At 33.2% G+C, this 8,447-nt stretch overlaps 1 non-coding gene across 1 annotated transcript; it reads right to left on the bottom strand.

The window, feature by feature from the left end:
- Positions 1 to 5,187: 5,187 nt before the first annotated feature.
- On the bottom strand, positions 5,188 to 5,260 carry TRNAV-CAC (transfer RNA valine (anticodon CAC)). Its single transcript has one exon. It is a non-coding gene; the product is annotated as a tRNA-Val (tRNA).
- Between the last annotated feature and the right edge of the window lie 3,187 nt (positions 5,261 to 8,447).

Genomic DNA, 8,447 nt, shown 5'->3' with positions numbered 1-8,447 from the left:
TAAAGCCCTCGGTTTCTGGAAATAGATTACCTATATCTAGCCATTTATTTGACGCTATCTTATCTATGTGTATTTGTTCCAGGTCGTGTGGGTGTCGTCCGTGAAGAGTTTTCTTTTTCCAGTTTTCTATGCCCTGTGTTTGTGGATCAGTTTGATTAGGGTCTTGTGTATCTGTGTGTTCCGAGAGATTTAGTGGAGTGTAATGGTGGTCATTGTGTGTGATAGCTTTATGAATGTTGCTTGTGAGTGCTTTTGTGTGAAAGAATGTTCTAAGATTGTGTATTTGTTTAAGCCAAAGATGATGTATGTCTATTATGCCTCTGCCCCCCTGGTGTCTTTTGATTGTGAGTCTTTCTATTGCAGATTTTGGATGTAAGTTATTGTGTTTTGTTAGTGTGGTGCGTGTTGTTCTTTCTATCTGCTCAATGTCTGTTTTAGTCCATTTTATTATGCCGAATGAGTATGTTAGTATTGGTATTGCGTAAGTGTTTATTGCTTTTGTAAGGTGTTTTCCTGTCAGTTGTGTGTTGCAGATCGCGTGTGTTCTTCTTTTGTACTCTGTAGTTAGTGTTTCTTTAATTGCTGTGTGATCTATACCTTTGAGTTGTTTGTATCCTAAATATTTATATAAGTCCGTGGGTTGCATTGCTGTTATTGTGTTCTCATTGTCTATTTCGTAGTCTCCAGGCCGTATCTTGCCCCTCACTATGTGTACAGTTTTGCATTTGTCTAAACCAAATTCCATTTTAATGTCTTTGCTGAATCCTGCTGTAATGTCTATTAGTTTTTTCATTTCTTTTTCATTTTTAGAGTAAAGTTTTATGTCATCCATATAAATTAAATGTGAAATAGTTGTGTCGTCTGTGTTGTGTTTAAGGCAGTAACCGGTTTGGGTTGCGTGTAGCAAGTGTGAGAGTGGGTTTAGGGCAAGGCAAAACCATAGCGGGCTTAGGGAATCACCCTGATAAATTCCCTTCCTGATGTTAATAGGTCTCGTTGTGATTGTGTTGTTTGGACTATTTAATTGCAAAGTTGTTTTCCATCCACGCATTATATTTTGTAGGAAATTTATTATTTTTGTGTTTATCTTGTAGATTTTAAGTACCTGTAGCAGCCAAGAATGTGGAATGCTGTCAAATGCTTTTTTATAATCGATGTATGTGCAATGTAAATTTCTGTTTTTGGAGGTAGCGTGTTTGTGAATAGTGGAGTCAATAACTAATTGTTCTTTGCATCCCATATGGCCCCGCCTACATCCCTTCTGTTCTTCTGCTATAATGTGATTGTCTTCTATATGAGTGGTAATTTTTCTGGTTATCGCAGACGTGAGAATTTTGTATATGGTTGGTAAACATGTTATTGGTCTATACTGAGATGGTTGCGGAGAGTGAGAGCTTTTTGGGAGCATGTAAGTTATTCCCGTTGCAATAAATTCTGGGATTTCCTGTTTTCCTAACACTATATCTGTCAAGTTTTGAGCCATATATTTGTGTAATGTTGTTAATTTTTTATACCAATAGTTGTGTACTTTATCTACCCCTGGTGCTTTCCAATTGTGCAATCTAGCTGTAATGTTTGTAATGTCTAGTTCTGTTATCTCGTCGAATGCCATCTCCCCTATTACACTATGCCTATTTTCTTCTTCTGCAATCCATTCTGCTTTGTCATTATGTTGTGCCTGTTCTTCCCATATACCTGACCAAAATGATTCTAATTGTGTTTTCGTGGGTGTGTTAGTGTCTTCTCGTGTCGTGTTATTACTTGGTTTTAAAAGATTTCTATAAGATTTATTTTATTATTTATTTTTATTTTTATTTTTTGATTTATTTTTCTATTTATATATTTTTATTGTCGTGTTATTATTATTATTATTATTATGTAAGTCTGTACCTCATCTCGGGACTATGGAGTCCCGGATTTTTGGTAGGCGTGCGTGGGGCCGAAGCCAACACGTAGAGGCCCTTTTCGACTGCTTTAATATTTCAAAAATGTATTATAACACTTATCATTAAAATTTGTAAAATTAATTAACTTTTGAAACGAAATGAGGCAACATATTTTTACTACCCATTCTTACGCGATTCTCTTTCTTAACTTTTTACAAAACTTATACAATTATTCACTATCTTTATCTACATTATATTAACTGATTCTAGACTGAACATTCCGAGAAAAAAGTCAATTGAACATTCCGATTTTTTTACGACACCTCCTGACCAGCAGTCGTTTACTACCCAGGCCACAGAGGCAATCGACCCTATGATACCTTCTAAGAAAACAGGCAAAGACTTGAAATGAATAACCGCTCTCAATATTTGTTACTGAAACGTATCACCATGAATAAATCTTCAGAAATGAATTTGAAAAAGTTGTTACAAGTTCCGGGAAGGAAATATTCTCAAAGAAACTTTGCTACAATGAAGAATTTTGCGTAAGAGACATTTTTCCACACAAAAACATAATCACAGCACCGTGAAAAATGTACAAACACGAAAATTACAGAACATAATAGACGCCATTTTGAGGATCTTCAAATATTTTCCGCAAATTTAATTCGCACAAGACATGTGTAGCGACATTTTGTATGAATGATTGAATGTAGCAATATAATTTACCAATGAATATTACGGTTTAATAATATAAATATACGAGAGCAGTGATAGCTGAGTGGTCTGCGAATTCGCATTGCATACAAATGTTTGACGATTCAAACTTAAGGCAATACAGCAATGTATTTTGGAAGTTATCGAAAACATCGTCGACCTTGCATGCCTGAAAAACATTTGATGAGGTCAAAGTCCTCAACCTGAACTTGACTATGACTTATAGTGGAAAAGTTAAAAATAATCTTCCCCGAACAACTCTATTCCTTGCCCAGCAGTGGGGCAGTTATGGTAACATTTGTTCTTTATTTATTTATTAAGACTTACTTCGCAAATTCTTAGCACCTTATTAATTAATTCAGGTATTCCCAAAACCTGGAGACAGACAAAAGTATCTCTCGAACAAAACCCAATTAATGAAACCTCCAGTGGTTTATCAGCGCTTCATTGTTTGCTACTAAGACTACGCTTATGATTAATATCTTGGACTAAAACAGGCGAAGGGCAACCCGGCTTAGGGTAAAACCTCATAAGGAAGATAGTTCGTAAAACAGAATGAAAGCTATTTTAACCGCCAAGTAAGAACATAACAAGTTGACACTAAAAGAGGAAGCAATCAATATTTGAAACAATATTGTAATCGGAAAATGAAACTTTGAACTGTACCCATCTTAATACTTTCTAAGAGCGAATAATCAAATAATATTTGCGGACTAGTAAAAAAAAATCAGGGTTGAACTCAGTTTAAAACTAACATTAATTTCTAGTCGAAATCTCCTCTTTCTTTTCGTCTGTTTTCCTATTATTTCTCTTACCATACCCATATTTCTTGATCCGTCACTTTGTATTTTCAGCCAAAATGCTGAGTATCAAATCATTTCAGTAAAGTGAATGTTTTACCCGGCATAAAACAAACACCTTATATCAAACAAACGAAGACTATATAAATTAAAGTAAGTAACAAACAGTTATCGCTATAATATTAAGCCCTTAATTGTTCTAGAGTACCCCCTTTGTTAGAACGGACCAAACTTGCTTTGATAAGATGCTAGCGTTATATGGATTAGTTCCCAAGGCTGTATTGATTGAGTAAGTCATTAGTATAGTAATTGGTATTAGTTGTCTGAGAAACATTGTGTGGAGAGATTTCGTGGTTTATTTATCAAAGAATATTGGAGGTTCTTGGAAACAGCGGCTACACGTGTCTAGGGAATAACAGTTGTGCTCTTTTAATCATTTGTATAAATGTTTTTTAGAATATTGTAGAACTATCTCCAAAGAATGTATAACATTCTAAATGAATGTGTAAATGTATCAATATTTTACTCTTTTACCCTTTTTTCATTATCACGAAGCTAAAACTCAGAAGTCAAAAAAACTCTCGTCAAAAATGTTGATACGTCGAAATCTTTATCAATCAATCTACTATTAGGTCAGAAAGACTTGCGTTGAGTCGACATCAACAAATATTAATAATAAGTTATTTTCAAAATATAAATTTATAAAATATAACATTGGTAGATTATTAATTGTCGTATCATAGTAACTAAAAAAATAACATGCACTGTACACAGACGATCTAAATCAACAAAAGAAAATAGCGTAGTTCAACTTGCTATAAAAACAATTCAATCAACAAAAACAAAACATCAATCAAACATTCGGAATTGAACAAAACGAAAGAATACAGGATCCTTCGTAAGCCTTACATTCAAGTAGTATTCATTGTAGCTTAAGAGGGTATCGGGCGAACGAGCAGGATTAAGATAAAAACTGGGTTAACGGCCTGCAGGTGAATCCATTGAATTTAAATAACGCTGAGCACTGATTAACAAAAGGATTTTTACTTTTTGTTTAACTGATTATAGGAGATATTTACGGACAATTATTTTATTTTATTTATTAACAATCCACAGTCACACTTTCATAATGTTAGGTTTTTTTTTACAATAACATTTGGCATTAGTATTTTATATTCATTGTTTTAAATACACTCAGGGATAAAGCTCTTTGTGAATCTCACAAGCTCATTAATTAAGAATCAAACTCCGAAAATATCAGTCACTGAAAAAATATCGACAATTTAAACAAAGTCGTTTACAGTGAAGATGAAATTAATATAATTAGTTATCTCGAAACGGTCACTTAATATCACAATCATATATTAAACAACGTTTTAATAAAAACACAATATGAACCTCGCTTTAATGAGTGTCAGTGTCACCCGAAATCCGATATTATTTGGGAGATATAATTAAATATTTACTGAAAAGGCTTTTCTTGTAAATTATTACTCTACCCCTTATTAAATCAGCTGAAAGCGGCCATTTAATTAGATGTACACAAAATTACATTGCCATCAATTTAACAAGCTTTGTTTGTTAAATATTTGAAGAATTTTTATTATTGCATCTATTTCAAGGAAAATGGGCAACGCCAAAATTGCGAAGTTAATTGCTAATAATATATTTACTAGACTTAACTCGTGACTTCGCCTTCAAGGCAATAATTTCCAAAATAAGACCGCTGCTTTTAATCGAAAAAAGTATCGAAAGTGGAATTACAGAATACCAAAAAGTGGCCATGTTTCCGCCCGGGATCGAACCGGGGACCTTGTGCGTGTGAAGCACACGTGATAACCACTACACTACGGAAACGTGAAAGGCTTAGTTAAATTTCGTTTTAACTAGAGCTAACCAAAACTAGAGCACCTTTCACTACTCACCAAGTGTTACGTTAGTTTGTTATGTACCTCTCTTTCTTTTGTAAGAAAATAGAGAAGGACAGCAATGCTACTAAAAAGAATTAGAAAAAACTCAACATTAATTTACATGTTATTAAAGATGAATATGAATTACGTCCATTTTTTAATTGAATTCACTTTAAAATGTTATTCAATATTAAAGAGAATTACTCAGTGACCTTTCATTTTATCAAGTAAGTCCTAATCTTTAGGTACTATCGAACAAACTGAATCATGACCCACCATGTGCTCATTTTCTAAAACACGTCTTTAAACACGTAGGTCGAAATTCGCTTGAACCTACGTTTCCTTGGTAATGAATTTGTTATCTGTCATTATTGCGACAAATATTTGTGCGTCAAATACAATAATGCTTTGTTATCGTTTTCAACAGGCTCCGTGGCGTAGTGGGTTGATGTTACGACTGCAACGCGTCAGGAGTGGGTTCGATACCCACTCAGGACATGGCTAAATCGGCCATTACAGGAAATAATGTAACTATAAAAATTAAAATAATATAGGGTAACCAGCATAGTTATTACGCGGTTAAGGAATTCATACACAATTTGGGTCAATAGCATCTTTATCTAGTAAAACATTGACTTAAACTCTATTATAAACGCAACTTTAATATTCTTTCTAAAGGAACGTCAGTCGTTTGTTTCAATAAATTTGGAAACATAGAAATAAATTACTTACAAAAAAACGATTTCTAAAATTACACACACACAGTAATTGCCCACCCCATTTTAAAACTCAACGAAAGAAGTAACAGTTAAAACGGTATGTTATAAAGGCACTACAATAAATTCAAATGTGTTATCCTTAACCTCTCGAGCGCCCCAACGTCAAAATTCAAATATACCGTTAAGCGTCCGGGCCAAAAATGGCGCGCGAAATTGAAATGGCGGTTGGCGTTTAAGCGCCGATTCCGTCATATTTTAATACTAACACCCTAGTCATACCTTATATATTTGAAATCTACATAAAATTTGCTATAGATTAAAAAAATAAACCACAAATAATATTTGATAGTGGTAGTACAATAGTCGGTTTAATCTGAATATTTTGTGCTTTAGGCATGTGTTTGAAGAAAGTCTAAAAAATATTTTTAGGCAAAAAAAATAATATGACGAAAGGTCTTATCGTGTAGTTAATGAATAATGACATTAAAATCCAACTGTAAAATAACCTCAAATCTTTAAAATTAGTTAAAAAAAGGATTTACAATATTGGTCATAAAGGAACATGTCGTAAGGTCAGATGTTGTTTAAGGTGCTCTCTGGCCTATATCAACCACTTATTCAAGTGTATGCATTAGATCGTCGTCTCGTTTCATCAGCTTCAATGTCAAATATGTTTGAAAGGGATTAACATAGTTTTAGTATTTCGTTTCTACGTTTTTTTAAAGGAAGATCGTTTTGCCGTACCACGGTGGCGGGGCGCTTGACGGGGGTAGAACATTCAACCGTGACACGGTGGCCGGGCGCTTGAGAGGTTAACAAAAATTGCAACAAACTTACTTTTTCTTTTCGAACTACACACCTGTCGCACAAACGTCGGACATGAGTTCTATATATTAAAAATGTTACCAATATTCTAAAAGTGACATATATCGCAATTAATTTGAGCTGGTTACTTTAGAAATTGAAATAAACGTATTATTGCTTAACATTGGCAATCACTGTATGATGGGCAATGACTATAGTGGTTACCCTAATCGTTTCACAGATTTCTAAATGACGTGCTATTTGACATTTGACACAAATAGATTTTTTCGTAGTGAAAAGAGTTTAGACTATTAACATTCTAGATTCAAATTAAGAGTGATTTATCGAAAACGTATCTAGTACTGTAATAACAAAGGTCAAAGTTGTCTGTAGTCGTAGATACATCATAACACCGTAACTATTTGACATTTGACACAAATAGATTTTTTCGTAGTGAAAAGAGTTTAGACTATTAACATTCTAGATTCAAATTAAGAGTGATTTATCGAAAACGTATCTAGTACTGTAATAACAAAGGTCAAAGTTGTCTGTAGTCGTAGATACATCATAACACCGTCGTATTCAGGTTAAAAATGTCGTAAGTGCAACTTTGACGATAGATATGAAAATCTTACTGCTTTGACGGTGTCAAGCGAATTATCGGCAAAATGGGTCATGATTCAGTTGGTTCGATAGTACATACGTGTTGGAGATTCATGAATATTATTATGATATTCGAGCTACTTGAACAATAACCCAAGATAAGTTCATTTTAATAAAATACGTATAAAACACAATTATTTATGAACTATCTCAACAAAGCCAAAGTTTTCCTTGAAAAAAGTATTATTTTCTTCGAAATATTATAAAACAATAGAGGCAGCTCTCATCCTAGGAAAAGCCTTTAACAATTCAAAAAGGATTCGTACTATTCACGCATAATTATTCTCAAACTAGAATCGGAAGTTTTGAAACTCGCTTCTCATTTCTATTCAAGCAAATGCATAGTTTAAAAACGAGAAAAATGATTTTTCATTTGAACTAAAGTCATTTGCATGGTATTTTCGAACTTTTACTGACTTTATAATAGTTAGGGATATCTATTATTCTTGGTATAATTGTGTTGAACGGTGTCAGGTACTGCTTTGTAGTTTATAAAACAGAAAATAATGCGAAAAAAATATCCTATGTTTAGTTTCATACTTATATTTGTCGTTCGATCTCCTTAAGTTGGTAAATTAGTTTGATTTTTTTTAATGTTTATGAATCTCAATCAAAAAAGTTATTTATTTTAACCGTAGTACTTGTAACCGGCTGTCCTGTATAACAAGATTTGTGAATGAAGCAAAGGAAGTTTTTAAAGATCGTATCAAGTGGCGTTCTCTGGTCTTTTCCTACCCGTATGGAAAAAAGACGCGTTTTATGTTTTATATGTACATAATAATATGTAAATTAGGCATTTTTACCTACGAGTATATGCTATATTTTGAATAACCGAAATTAAAAATCAAAACGCTTAATCATGTTTTACATTACATTAATAATATTATGCAATAATTTATTGTCTACAGGCGTAATGCAACACCATACAAAAGAACAACAAAAATCATA

The sequence above is a fragment of the Anticarsia gemmatalis genome, chromosome 8 (assembly GCF_050436995.1).
Source record: "Anticarsia gemmatalis isolate Benzon Research Colony breed Stoneville strain chromosome 8, ilAntGemm2 primary, whole genome shotgun sequence".
Lineage (NCBI taxonomy): Eukaryota > Metazoa > Arthropoda > Insecta > Lepidoptera > Erebidae > Anticarsia > Anticarsia gemmatalis.
The sequence above is the reverse complement of the archived record's forward strand: the minus strand, read 5'-3'. Positions and strand labels throughout refer to the sequence as shown.